This window comes from Chiloscyllium plagiosum, unplaced genomic scaffold (assembly GCF_037043375.1).
Source record: "Chiloscyllium plagiosum isolate Xiang-an unplaced genomic scaffold, Cpla_swu_hap1 HiC_scaffold_26, whole genome shotgun sequence".
NCBI lineage: Eukaryota > Metazoa > Chordata > Chondrichthyes > Orectolobiformes > Hemiscylliidae > Chiloscyllium > Chiloscyllium plagiosum.
The window spans coordinates 18,045,650-18,060,712 of record NW_028270164.1 but is presented as its reverse complement, the minus strand read 5'-3'; the positions used below and the strand labels follow the sequence as shown (position 1 = coordinate 18,060,712).

Below are 15,063 nucleotides of genomic sequence, written 5' to 3'. Positions count from 1 at the left end.
AAATGTCCACTGCTTGTTGAAAGTTAGGTCATTTCTCATTGGTACTCATGTCTTCTCCATTATTATAATCACAAAATCTGGGTCACTGTTTGACAGTAGATCAGCACTTTAATGTTGTTTTTCTTTGAAACTTAATGTCACTGTAAACCAATATTTCCAATATTTTTACATCAGTAATATAAATAAAACAGGCATAAATCTATGAATAAGGTTTTATTGTACTTTTTAACACCTGAATACTGAAGAATTCTGACAGCTCCTTTTTTTCCATTTGAGATATGCAGTGCTTATCTTTGTGATTTGATAGGAGTTGTGATACAGTCAAGGAGAGACATTACATAAACATTACAGATTCGCAACACACTTACTGGCAGGATCGAATCCAATGGGTGAATCAGGATTTTCTCAATTTTTAGTCTGTCACTATGAATAAAAAGTTCAAACTCCACCCTGGATGGATGAGGCACTTGTCATTGATACTGATTAAATAGCAATATTGCTGGTTGAGAAGTGAAAACATTGCTTCAGGCAGGGTGTCCTGTGTCTAGCCAATTTACTTTCATTACCACTGAACAACTTGTATTGACTGAGTTCATCTGCATCAAAAGTTGGCACTCCTGCCATTTGGATTTTTGGTTCACATAAAACTCATGAAATGGGGGAAATGAACCATAATTCACAAAAAAAAAATCAGAAAATATGCTCTGTGGCTTCAGCAATAAGCCAGGAACACTATTAAACTCATGGGAAGTCATTCAATCCTAAACCCCTTCAATTGAATTCAGAATGCTCTTGTGACTATTTATCTCAACAGCCAATTATGAATACAAGCAAATTAAAATATAACTCTCCATCAGCTTCTGTACAGGAGAAAAGCTCATGCTGTGTATTTTAGTTGTCTAACTTTGGCCTTACAGTGCACTAATTCTTTTAGATACTTCACACCAGGAAACATATAAAGGGGTGATTTTTTTCTGCCATCTATGATGAAGGGGGGAAGGGGGATCATAAAACTAAAGCAGGTGGCCAGCCCATCACCCTTCAGCCCACTCCTTGCACTGTCCCCCATTTTACGGGAGCAGGAATTCGCCATTTGGGTTGGTGCTGGCAGCGTGTTCCAAATCTTTACTGTTTATAGTACTATCTCTCCTTACCACAACTGGACCACAACTCTCATCAAACCACAGTGACCGGGTTTTAGACAGACCTCACTTATGTCCACTTAAGGGCCTCTTTTCACCTCCTCCACAACAATACTGGATGTAGGGGAAAACGGTTAAAAAGTGGCCAGCTCATAACTTTGACAGCTTGGACTCAAAGCTGGGAAGCAAGGTGGTGAGTATTGGAGGGGGGGGGGGGCGCGGGGGGAGGTGGTAGGGGGGTTGTTGTTACAGGGGGAAGCCCATCATGGCCAACCCTGCCTAACCAAGTTGACACTGGTCTGTCTGCCTCCACCCTCCAGCCTCTAATATCCTCTCTCACCCTACCCCACACCCAATTCTTCTCCCTAGCAGTCCTAAATCCCCTAACCAGACTCCCTAGGAACACCTTAGATCTAAGAGATATCTTCCTTCTTCTCAAGACTATCTGTAGTTCCAGCATTAGCCATTATTTCCTCCAATCTGATTGACTGACAGCTCTGATTGATGGAACTTCCTGTGCCAGAGAGGCAGATGCCTCACTTGCACTATGTTAAGACTGATGCTAGCAGACTGATGTGCTATATTTAACAACCAAGAGTTCGACTAGGGTTCTAGTATTCATCATTAAATTCATCCTTACAGTCATCACATAAAAATATATTATTTGCCACACCTGTTTATATTAATAAAGTATCCAAACTTCGTAATTGCTGACTGTGTGACTGTGATGTTACACAAAGCACTCAAAGCTAGAAATTTCTAAAGCACTGATTGGATTTGCTTTCATTGGTCAGAACATTTAGTGTAGGAGTTGGGAGGTCATGTTGCGGCTGTACTGAACATTGGTGAGGCCACTTTTGGAATATTGCATTGAGTTTATTGTTAAACTTGAAATGTGCAGAAAAGATTTAAAGGATATTGCCAGGTTTGGAGGCTTTGAGCTATGGGAACAGGCTGAATAGGCTGGGTTTTTTTCCCTTGGAGTCTTGAAGGCTGAGGGATGACCTTATAGAGGTTTATAAAAGCATGAGAGGTATGGATAGGGTGAATAGACATAAGGTTCACCCTTTTCCCTAGGGTGGATGAGTCCAGAACTAGAGGGCATAAGTTTAGGGTGAGAGGGGAAACATCTAAAAGGGACCTAAGGGGCAATGTTTTCATGCAGAGGGTGGTGTGTGTATGGAATGAGCTGCCAGAGGGAGTAGTGGAGGCTGGTACAATTACAACATTTATAATTCTTTTAGATGGGTATATGAATAGGAAGGGTTTAGAGAGATATGGGCCGGGTGCTGGCAAATGGGACTACGTCAGATTTGGATGGCTGGTCAGCGTGGACGAATTGGACCAAAGGGTCTGTTTCTGTGCTGTGTCATTCTATGACTCTATGGCAGCAGCTGGAATAATGTGGACAACTCTGGGCAACACACTTCAGGAAAGCCTTAGAAAGGCTAAAGAAGATGCTGCCATTCATGGTGAGGAATGTCAATTCCAAAAAAGTGGGAAATTTTCAGAAATAACTTTCAGGCAAGTGTCACTGCTGCAGTAGGAATGCTCATCACCACCAAGACAACCTTTTATGGTTTGATAAGCATGCGAGTGTAAACCATTACTTGCTGGACTTTACATTTATCACTCAGTGTTGGAGAACTCTGCTTCACCAACACCTTACCATTGGCTCAGTCTTCATGGAAATAGACAGAAACACTTAGAAAGCCACTTTGGTGGTTCAATTGAGCTCTGGGTGGAAGTCATCTGCCACTTTCCTCATCACTGATGATATTGTGGAGGGAAAGCTGTGGGCACAATTATCTGCTCCGGATACCTTACTCAACACTTTACAGAGTTCCACGCCTACCCCAACACATCCTCATGTATAGCTGGCAAATTACAGTGCAGTGAATCCAACAGGCTACAGCATGGTCAGGGTGAGTAGAATAGCTTTCTTGTCAAAAATGACACAGGCTGCAGTCCAGTGCATGCTGATGTTTAGAAGGCGACATCCACGGTCACTGTGGCAAAGCCGTCCTTATCCTTCTCCAAAAATCCCATTGGTTGTTGTGGTGCAATTCAATGGCCAGCTCCCGGGGAACTATAGCAAATAGGACCAGGAGTAGATCAATGGATCATGTGGGCCTTTTCCACCATTCCATATAGTCATGACTGATCATTCAATTCAGTATCCTACGCCTGCTTTGTCCCTTTGATCCCTTTACCCAAAAGAATTATAACTACTTCCTTCTTGAAAACTTTCAATATTATGTCCCTCACAGCTTTCTATGGCAGTGAATTCCATAGATTCACCACTCTCTAGGTGAAGAAATTTCTCCTCATCTCAGTCCTAACTAGCCTACCCCATATCCTTAAACTGTGACCCTTGGTTCTGAACTTCCCAGCCATTAGGAACATCATTTAGAGTGTGTTTACCATGCGTAGTCTTGTTAGAATTTTATAGATTTCTATGTGATCCCCCTTTAGTCTCCTAAATTTCAGTTAATTATAGGCCTAACCAATCCAGGTTCTCTTCATACATCAGTGCTGCCAATGCTGGTAAAACTTAGCCATCTCAGATATTGATTCAAGCTGTGATGAAGGTGATGAATATCCGAGATGAATATGACCCTGTGTTAAAAGACCTCTTCCTCCTCCTTTATCTGCACACAGCTTCCAGTTTCTCCTCTTATTCCTGTACTTCATCTCCCATCTTGCTGTAGCCTTAAAAAAGAGACTGTAATTACAGACCCATGAACAAAACCAGTTCAAGGATTTCAAAAGAATCTAAACCCGTTCTCAACAGGTGAACTGCAACAAGTTCTTAATGGAAACTGAAGTAAGGGATTCAGTGGAACTGGTTTCACTTGACCAGTTAAATAGCTTCTGGCTGGGCAGTTAAATTGGTTTCCGGTTGAGAATTTTCAAATTGTGACCAGTTTACCTTCAGTTAAATTGACTGGCCCAACTCATTCCATTCAAGGTCAACTACACATAGAGTCATAGTCATAGAGATGTACAGCACGGAAACAGACCCTTCGATCCAACCCGTCCATGCCGACCAGATATCCCAACCCAATCTAGTCCCACCTGCCAGTACCCGGCCCATATCCCTCCAAACCCTTCCTATTCATATACCCTTCCAAATGCCTCTTAAATGTTGCAATTGTACCAGCCTCCACCACTTCCTCTGGCAGTTCATTCCATACACGTGCCATCCTCTGTGTGAAAACGTTGCCCCTTAGATCTTTTTTATATCTTCCCCTCTCACCCTAAACCTATGCCCTCTAGTTAGGACTCCCCAATCCCAGAGAAAAGATTTTGTCTATTTACCCTATCCATGCCCCTCATAATTTTGTAAAACTCTATAAGGTCACCTCTTAGCCCCCGACTCTCCAGGGAAAACAGCCCCAGCCTGTTCAGCCTCTCCCAATAGCTTAAATCCTCCAACCCTGGCAACATCCTTGTAAATCGTTTCTGAACCCTTTCAAGTTTCACAACATCTTTCCGACAGGAAGGAGACCAGAATTGCACGCAATATTCCAACAGTGGCCTAACCAATGGCCTGTACAGCCGCAACATGACTTCCTAACCCCTGTACTCAATACTCTGACCAATAAAGTAATGCATACCAAACATCTTCTTCACTATCCTATCTACCTGCAACTCTACTTTCAAGGAGCTATGAACCTGCACTCCAAGGTCTCTTTGTTCAGCAACACTCCCTAGGACCTTACTATTAAATGCATAAGTGCTATTAAGATTTGCTTTTCCAAAACGTAGTACCTCATATTTATCTGAATTAAACTCCATCTGCCACTTCTCAGCCCATTGGCCCATCTGATCAACATCCTGTTTTAATCTGAGGTAACCTTCTTCGCTGTTCACCACACCTCCAATTTTGGTGTCATCTGCAAACTTACTAACATACCTCTTATACTCGTATCCAAATCATTTATATAAATGACGAAAAGCAGTGGACCCGATCCTTGTGGCACTCTATTAGTCACAGGCCTCCAGTCTGAAAAACAACCCTCCACCGCCACCCTCTGTCTTCTAACTTTGAGCCAGTTCTGTATCCATGATGACCAACTCTTAAAAAACTTAACAAGGTGGGATTCAACTTTGGGATCAGGTTGGTGTTGGGGTGTAGAGGGGGTTTCAGTGACAATGAGAGCAGTGGTCGGAGTTTAGAAAGTAGGAGGATTCTTAAGATCATAAAGCAGGGGCTAGAGTTTTCAACTAAAACTTACAGCTTATCTTGCTGAGTCACAATATTATCATTTCTCTGTTGGCTGGCTCACTCTCTCACAGCCCCACTTGAATGACTCAAACCCTGGAGACTACCAGAATCTATTTGTTATAAATATAGGAAAATATGGGACAAAAGATAGGTTAAGTGGATTGGCCATGCTAAATTGCCCATAGTGTCCAGGGATGTGTAGATTATGTGGATTAGGTGTGGGAAATGCAGGTTTACACGGGTAGAGTGGACTCAATGGGCTGAATGGCCTGCTTCCACACCATAGGTATTCTATGATACTTTTGCATTTTACTGGACAGATCAAGGGATAATCCCTTAAAATATAGGCAAAGTTACCATGCAAATGCATATTGAACACTTGAAAAGGGGACATCTAGAAAATTAAATCACCCACTTCATTCACATAATAAATAAAAGAAAAATACGCTATGTCTGTGAATGCTGAGGATCAGTCATGAATGGACTGTTCTGTAAGTTTCCAATTTTATTTTCAGGCATATAAACACAAAAAATACACAAAGCAAAAGGCAAATAAACAGTCTGGAAACCAAAAAGTTAACATAGCCATACAGGCAAAATGTTAAATACAGCTCTCACAATACAAACTGTACATTACATACATTACAGAGAGGATGATTTGCCTCCCAATCAGTTAAATATGGAAAATTTCACAATCAAAGCACTTCAATGCAGCTAAAGTACAGGCAGAAACCAACCACAAGATGAATAAATAAACACAGTTAAACTGCGAACAAGTTAAATGGACGCAGCTATTGAAAATAAATGACTTAAGTATAATTTAAACTTCCACGTTGCACGATTCATGGCATTTTTGTCGTTCATTGTGGTCTTGATTTTCTTGGATATTATGAATTTTTTCAAGTTCTTTTATGCACATTTCCTCTTCAGTCTGGAAATGTTTGGTGAATTATGCTGTGAAGAAAGAGGACAAAGGTAAGCATGAAATCCATCAAGGAGTTCACAACCAGTGCCAGGAGGCCTCCAAGCTAAGCACCTGCTGAGAACAATTGCATCCTCTAGGTCGCCTCCAATAAAATTGGTTCCCCTTCAGTTTGTCAGGCACCAAGATTCCAATAGCCAATGGCTTGATGAATAATGAATTTGTCCTTTGGTCACATGCATTATTCCTTTTACTCCCTGTGGTATTTTAATACCAGCTACCAGTTTTACCTGTACATAAAACCAGTACTGAGTATGCTACACATAAGATTCAAAGACAACACTGATGAGGATTAACTACAAACTTTAGGTGAGATTATTTAGTCATTCAGGCTCACTGATTTACAATACATCAGTGATAAAAATGAAATTAACACTGCATCTGCCATCTTAATGATCCATTACTTCTTGCTGAAAAAACAACATTACCTTGGAAATTAATTGCAATAATCATTAGCTTGCCAGCAACAGTAATGTACAACGCTGCACTGACCTGTTTGTGCTCTTCTTTGGGGGTTGCTATCTCTGTCTGGGCAGTATTGGGGATTGCAGGCATGACCAGCACTATTTCGCTGTGTACAGCAAAATAATTGGCTTCATTTGGATAAGATCACTCAACGAAACTCAAAGCTCCAGAACCATTCCATTCTGAGTCACACAACTTGTGATGAGCTCCTCTAACAACACAGCATACAGTACTTCCACTAACTCTACAGTTTCAAAAGAAAAATATGAACTTCATCCAAACATTCCATACTGATACCTTTAAGTAACACGAGTGAGGAGTAGACTGTATACTTCATACAGTTAAAGTCGACAACTGGTTGTGTTTGTTTAAGAGATAACATTACTATACCTGGGAAATCCAAAATGGCAGGTTGAGAGCCAAACAAATAATATACTGAACTTAGGTTTGCAGGTTACTAATCCATATCTTCACAGAATCACTTCAGCACATTTAGACTATTGTGCCTGCCTGGGCTCCATTACCCAATACCAATCTTCTGCCTTTTCCCAAATATCCATGTGCACCATTACTATGCAAAAGCAATCATGAATGCCTCAATTGAACCTGCCTCCACCACATTTCCAGGCAGTGTATTCCATATCCAAACAACACACTGCACAAATAATACATTTTCCTCAAATCGCCCTTCCCTCATTTGCACATCATTTTAAATCATGAAAAGTAATCTCAAATGACTGAACCTCTAAGGATACTGAATTCTGTTCAACCTTTCCTGTTAGAATTAGTTGTGTTGTTTGTACCCTTAATACACACAAGCTGATAAAATTATGGATAACGATGCATACGCAGCTGCTGTGTAATTCATTTCCAACCATGGGGATTGCTGAACAATTTTCACCTCCATGTGATCCAGTCAATGACTCATCATTTTCACAGTGCAGCTCCTGTATATTGAATAATTGACAGTGCCGTTGAATGCATTTTGATTTTCATGACCATTTCTGTTGAAGTGAAATGATTTAATTATGGCTTTATTGATCTGTTTTCTGTCAATCTATTGGGATAAACCGGATTACTGTGCTCTGCAATCTGGCAGGAGATGAAGGCAGATGTGGTGGGTTCATGAAGGATTTTACATTGCTTTCATAACCCTGCATATTGCTTTAATCAGATATCCATTGAGACGATTGTAATTCCAGGCACACACATACAGGTGCAATTTATGATAGCGGCCAGTCAGACTGGGTTTCCAGAGCTGTGACTGTGCGTGCAGAATGAATCCTGTAATAGCAGAACGGCAGAGACAAAAAGGAAATGGTCTGTTGCAGAAAATGAATAGAATGTAATTGATATTTTTAATTTTGTAAATCAAAATTTTCACGTTTCATTATGTGCAGCTGTTTGTCTCTTAAAGCATGGGGCCCATTCTCCAGAAGTGGAAAATTTTGTCTGTTTGGCCAACTGACCACAGAGACAATCTCCTGACTTTGGCAGAGCACTGTCCCATTTCTACCAAGAACTGAAGTCAAAACCCAGATGGTTGGGGATAAGGACCTTCTCTATGTCCCAGTCTTAGCAGGTGGGCAGATTTATCATTGTGTTATATAAATGCAAATTTACAATGTTGACGTTTCTAGGTTGCACTTTGGAAAATTAACATCCTGATCGGCCTCACTGTGAGGCAAAGGCTTAGGCAGTTAATTCCTCCTTGATGATGAGTAGGAACGAACAGCATGATAGAAACTAGTAATGCTATCATAATATCAAAATGGAAAGCCATTTGATTTTAATAAATTAAGTCAGTATTTTAAGGAAATTAATTTTGCAGTAAACTGGAATGCAGCCAAATGACATTGAAAATAATGATTGCAATACTCCAATTTACTCCTATTATCCTAGAATTTCTTTTTGCTTACCATGTATGAATGCAGGTCTTCAGTTTGATGGGCCACAGGAAGCAGAGAAATATGTTGTGCAGCATGGGGTTAATCTTCAAGAGAAATGGAAATAAAAACAGGAATAAAGAGAACACAAAAGGCATGCCAGAGCATTGTACATAGCTAAACATGACATAAATCAATAAAATGCTCTTTAAAGTTTAAACTGAATCTAGCAGTGTAGCTTCACAGATGTTTGGAGCCTCAGGGCAATGTCCCAGAAAGTGTGCGTCCAGATGTGTCTGTTGTGTTTCCCTTTGTAGGAATAGCCTTCATTGATTGGTGAGTCAAAACCCAAAAAGCATCTAAATTGCTTGGAGCACCTTCACCACCCACAATGCAGTGGGACGAGAAGAAGGATTCGCAAGACCTTCTCCAATGCACCTAGGGAATGTGTAATAAATGTCAGTCATGTCAGATGCTGAGAACAAACTGTCTCTCAGACAACTTTTTCAGTCTTTGTGATATGAAGAAGTTACACTTATTGCTAGAAATAGTTTTCTGAAGCAGTGATAGAACCTCACTGCCACTTCACATTTCCACTCTCTGACTGACGATGATTTCTGCAGTTCGGTAGGAAATAGAAAGAGAGGAACAAAAATAAAGCAAAACTCAATGCAATGTATAGTGTGATGTTGGGCAATATTTTGGATGGTGAGGCCTCCCAGTAACAAAAAGCAGTGGGTAGATGCCCCTGCCAATCACACAGCTCCACGGTATTTAACAGTCCAGGAGAGTACATCCCGGCTGGAGACAAAATCTTTGCCCTTCACTCGGAGAGCTGCCTCAGAGAACTGGCAGTCAATCTGATTATCTGGCGGCTCTATAGTCCAAGTAATGCAAATGGCAGCAGTAGTTAGGACTGGAACTGCAAAGAGTTCAGAGATTCTTAATCATAGAATCTTGCTCCAGGAGCAGAATTTCACAATCCCCCACCTGTACATTCACTGGGAAGGAATAGGGATTGTGGGATGAAAGGTATGAGGCTGCTGCTACCTGTAAATTCTCCTGGTGGCCTCCCATCTCTCTGCCAGTCACCTTAACCCACGTACAAATTAACCTTGGGTAGGCTAGGTTTTACATTGAGGTAGGCAAGGCCTAGCATGACCTTCTCAAGCCCAAATTGAGGCCATTATAATTGACCACTTAAGGACCATTCCTGCCCAGACTCAATTTTGAAACTAGCAGGAGAAGTTCAAAGGCAGCGAGTGATACCAGCAGGTCACCTTGGATGTGATGGATGGAGGGTGTAGCTCCCTCAAGAGATGCCATCCTGCATCAGGTACAGCCCCCTAAAGTTCTGACCACTGGGTGTCTGCACTCCCCATAGCTTCTACATCAATATGGTGTATAGCTTCCAATAGCATTTGAAAGTTCCTTAAAACTCGCTCCTTATCCCCCTCAATCTCCATCCAACCTTACTGCCATTCCAACCACCCTCACCTTCTAATACTGCATTCCCACAATACACTATGCCACCACTGTGCCATCCCTGAAATATCCTCTAAACCAACCCAAGGTGCAGTTTCCCTCCCATGTAAGACACCATGAATGTGGTCATGGACTCCAGGACGTAAATACTGCGGATTGCTTGTATTCCCTGTCCTGGCTACTGCTGGCACAATAGAGTTTCCGGCAATTAGATTGGTCAGTAGCTGTCTGCGTGAGCAAAGCCTCCAGTGGGAAGATGTAAATTCTGCTGTGGATTTATTTTGCCAAAAAAACCATTAGTTTGATGATGTGCAATTATAAAGAGAACATAACAATTGCCGCCACAGAAATATCTTGCAGATTTCTGTGCAGTGCTTTGAAAAGGAGCAGCATTTGTGCACGTGGTGTTGCTCTGACTTCTTAATAGAGACAGGCACAGAAGCCTTAAGAATGTCTTCTTCCCCCCCCCATCTCCAAGATCATTTGCAGAGATAAGAAAAAAAGCTTTTTGGACAGTCTGCAATTTATTCTGGAAATCCTTCTGAATGTCTCCCAATCATAATGTTAAATGAAAACAGTATGATCTTTCTTAACGTTTCAGAAAATGTCTATCCTTAGGCCCTTTTTGAGTCAGATGACCAAATTAGTGCCACATGGAGCTAACTTAAGGATTTTATTAGGTTTTAAAGTCTCAAGGATAACTGATTCACCATGCTCAACCAGAGCTAAAAATTAGATTTCTTCCTGAATTAGATTAAGAGATTATACCAGTGCCTGAATAACTAGGCCTGAAGCCTAATTGAGATGAAGACTTAAGCATCAGTTGAATAATTAAAAGGAGACGTCATGATTTGTTGTACTTCCAGAAGCTTCTAGCCTATTTTAGATTGCTTGCCTCATTAGTTGTGACTCTCAAATATGTTTCGGAAGGCTTTTGGAGTTGAACAGGAAGAAGGAAAAGTAAGGCTTCAAAGAAAAACGAGCTTGTCAGGCTAACCTACAGCAAAGTCCTGAAGCTTGAGTATTTACCCAGTCTTTGTTCAGTTTTGTTGGATTTCTTCAGGGAGTCACTCAACAGATATTAGCTGTCTGTTCCAAAACTGTGCCATGCAAAGTATGAATTTCATCAACTTTCCACATGGGCAGCTCTTTTAAGAAAAGCATTTTCCAACTAAATCAAAGAACATTAACTGAAACCTAAGATTGTTGAAACTAGATGCCAGCATTTTGTAATAGCCAGATAACAAACACATCCTTGGGATAGAGTCAGACATTTTGAAGACATAATGACCTCCCAGATGTATGAACTGAGCCATTCATTTTATCATCAACATGAAGGACGGATCATTCAAAGGGTTAATGGCTGGAACAATCATCTTAGCTACAACAATAACTAAGAGAATGTGAAAAATGTCTTTTACAACATATAATAGACAAGGAGATTGAGAAATCATGCAATGCAATTCTTTGTGTAAAGTACTGCTGGGTTTGAACTTGTAAGAGACTGATACACGGAAGAGGCAGGGCTTTCTTAGATTGTTAGCAATTCAATAACTTTAACAGATTTCCCACTGCTATGGGAATTGTACATCGTGATTCTGGATAAGTGGCTTATCTGGATTCATGGGAGAAGGTGGGGGGCACGGTGGTGTCATGGTGAAGCGTGAGAATATGAGGTGACATGAGAAGGTCGGGGGTTTGGAATGGCATAGAGTTGGGTGGAGGTTGAGCCTGATGAAGAGTGAGTTTTAGGAAACTCTTAAATGCTGTTGGAAGATGGATACTAATTAATATAATACAGTTTAGCCCTTTTTTTGAGAAGAGTTGGAGTTCAGGTTGAGGTTCTAGATGTAGGTTTGCTCGCTGAGCTGGAAGGTTCATTTCCAGATGTTTTGTCACCATACTAGGTAACATCTTCAGTGAGCCTCCAAATGAAGCATTGGTGGTATGGCCCACTTTATTTATATGTTTGGATTTCCTTGGGTTGGTAATGCCATTTTCTATGGCGACATCATTGCCTGTGGTAATGTCATTTCCTGTTCTTTTTCTCAGGGGTTCATAAATGGGATCCAAGTCAGTGTGTTTGTTGATAGAGTTCCGTTTGGAATGCCATGCTTCTAGGAATTCTCGTGTATGTCTCTGTGTGGCTTGTCCTAGGATGGATATGTTGTCCCAGTCAAACACATGTCCTTCCTCATTCATATGTAAGGATATAGTAAGAATGGGTCATGTCTTTTTGTGGTTAGTTGAGGTTCATGTATCCTGGTAGGTAGTTTTCTGCCTGTTTGTCCAATGTAGTGTTTGTCACAGTTCTTGCAATGTATTTTGTAAGTGACGTTAGTTTTGCTTGTTGTCTGTATTGGGTCTTTCATGTTCATTAGCTGCTGTTTTAGTTGGTAGGTTTGTGCCAAGGGGTCTGAATAGTCTGGCAGTCATTTCCGAGATGTAGGGCAGCCTTTGATGTAGGGCAGAGTGGCTAGGGTTTCGGGATATGTTTTGTCTGATTGTTGGGTTTGTTGCTGAGAAATCGGCGGACTGTGTTCATTAGGTACCCATTCTTTTTGAATACACGGTATAAGTAATTTTCTTCTGCTCTGTGTAGTTCCTCTGTGCTGCAGTGTGTGATGACTCATTGGAGTAATGTTCAAATGCAGCTTCATTTGGGATGATTGCTTCTGTAGTTCAATATTTGGTCCGTTTGTGTTGTTTTCCTGTAGACACCTGTTTGAAGTTCCCCATTGGCTGTTCACTCTACTGCGACATCTAGGAATGGCAGTTTGTTGTTGTTTTCCTCCACTTTAGTGAATTTTATGCCAGTAAGGGTACTATTGATGGTCTTTCTCAATGTAGTCTATTTGATTTCAAATGACCGTCAAAAAGACTCAAACAGCTCTGCCAACCATTCAACCCAAACTTTGGGTCCGCTGAGTGAATGACACCTTTCTCATCACTAAACAAAACAAATTAGAGGAAACCTTCAAGACCATCAATAATACCGGACCTCTATCAACAAACACATTGACTTAGATCCCATTCACCACCCCCTGAGAAAAAGAACAGGAAATGGCATCACCAAAGGAAATGATGTCACCACAGGAAATGACATTACCACCCAAGGAAATCCAAACATATGAATAGAAAGCAGGCTACACCACCAGTGCTCTATGTGGAGGTTCACTGAAGATGTTACCTAGTATGGTGACAAAACATCTGAAAACAAACCTTCCAGCTCAGTGAGCTAACCTACATCCACAGTTTAACCCTTTGAGGCATGGGGAAAGAGGCACAGTGAAGTGTTCTTTTAGCACTCCCTAGAACATTGTAACAGGAGTATTCAGCCCATAAAACACATTCTGTTATTTAATACAATCATGATTGATCAAATACTTCAACGCCTTTTACCCATACTACCTACCCACAATATCCTCATAACTATTCTTACCATTGATAATCTGTAATTTCCTAATCTCTACTTATACTCATACTGAGCTTCCACAGCCCTCTCGGATAGAGAATTTCAAAGATTCAACACCCTCTGTGTAAAACAATGTCTCCTCAGCTCAGCATTAATTGGTATCTCCTCTATTTTTAAATTGTGCCCTCTGTTTCTAGATTCCCTTAGTAGGGGAAATATCTTACCTGCATCTACCCTGTCTATTCCTTGACTTATGTTGTAGGTTTTACTGAGATCACCTCTCAGTCTTCAATCTTCTCGAGAATACTGGCCCAGTGTGCAGAACCTCTCTTCATTGGACAGTCCTGCCATCCCAGGAATAATTCTGGTGAACTCTCATTGCTCTCCCTCTGTGGCAATAATATCTTTCCTGAGATGAGGAGACCAAAACTATACACAGTACTCCAGGTACAGTCTAACCAACATCCTATACAACTGAAGTAAGACTTCACTGCTCCTATTATCAAATGCATTCCATTAGCCTTCCTAATAATTTGCTGTACCTAAACATTAACCTTATTGACAAGGACACCCAGATGTCTTTGCACATCTACACTTTCTAACCATTTACCTTGTAAGAAATATTCTGCACAGCAGTTCATCCTACCATCTGAATAACCTCACATCTTTCCAGATTATATTTCATGTGCCATGTCTCGCCCAATTATTAGGCCCTCTTGAAATCATTTTGCATGTTCCTCGCAAAGCACATTCTTGCTTTGTCTGGGATTATCTGCAAATTTGAGAATATTATATTTGGTCCCCACATCCAAATCTTTGTATATATCATGAACAGCTGGAGTCCAAATTTTGATCCTTGCAGTATCCCCCTAGTCACAGTCTGCAAACATGAGATTTCCCCATTTATTTCTACTCTCTGTTTTCTGTCTGTTAGCCAATCCTTAACAAAATTACCTTACATCCCATGTGTTTAATTTTGCTAACCAATCTCCCAGAGGGACCTCATCAAGTTCCTTCTGCAAATCTAAATATTCTACATCCATTGACTCTCCTTTGTAAATGTTGTTCGTATTATCCTCAAAACATTCCAAGCAGTTTGTCAAACATGGTTTTCTATTTGCAAATCCATGCTCAATCTATACATAATTAAATCATTTTTACTCAAGTGTCCATCTATTATGTCCTTTGTGGTTGATTCTGGCATTTTCTCTATTTCTGTTGTAAGGCTGATGGGCCATTGTTCCCTGTATTCTTTGTCCCTTATTCCTTTCTTAAATAGTGGCATGACATTTGCAAACTTCCAATCTGCAGGAATCATTCCAAAATCTATGGAATTTTGAGAGATGATTACTAAGGTATCAATTCTCTCAACAACAATCTCCTTCAAAACTCTGGAATGGGGACTTACGTCTCAACCTATGAACCTTCAACCTCATTAACATCTTCAATGCAACTTT

The 15,063-nt window shown here is 40.8% G+C and overlaps 1 long non-coding RNA gene across 2 annotated transcripts in view; it reads right to left on the bottom strand.

Annotated features, from left to right (window-relative positions):
* Window positions 1-5,871: 5,871 nt before the first annotated feature.
* Window positions 5,872-15,063, bottom strand: part of LOC122563118 (uncharacterized) — a 164,721-nt gene continuing 155,529 nt past the window's right edge. For both annotated transcript variants that reach the window (XR_015750984.1, XR_015750983.1), the window contains 2 exons: window positions 8,740-8,813; window positions 5,872-6,327 (listed from right to left, as the gene is read on the bottom strand). This is a non-coding gene — a long non-coding RNA (uncharacterized LOC122563118). The remainder of the gene's footprint in view (window positions 6,328-8,739; window positions 8,814-15,063) is intronic.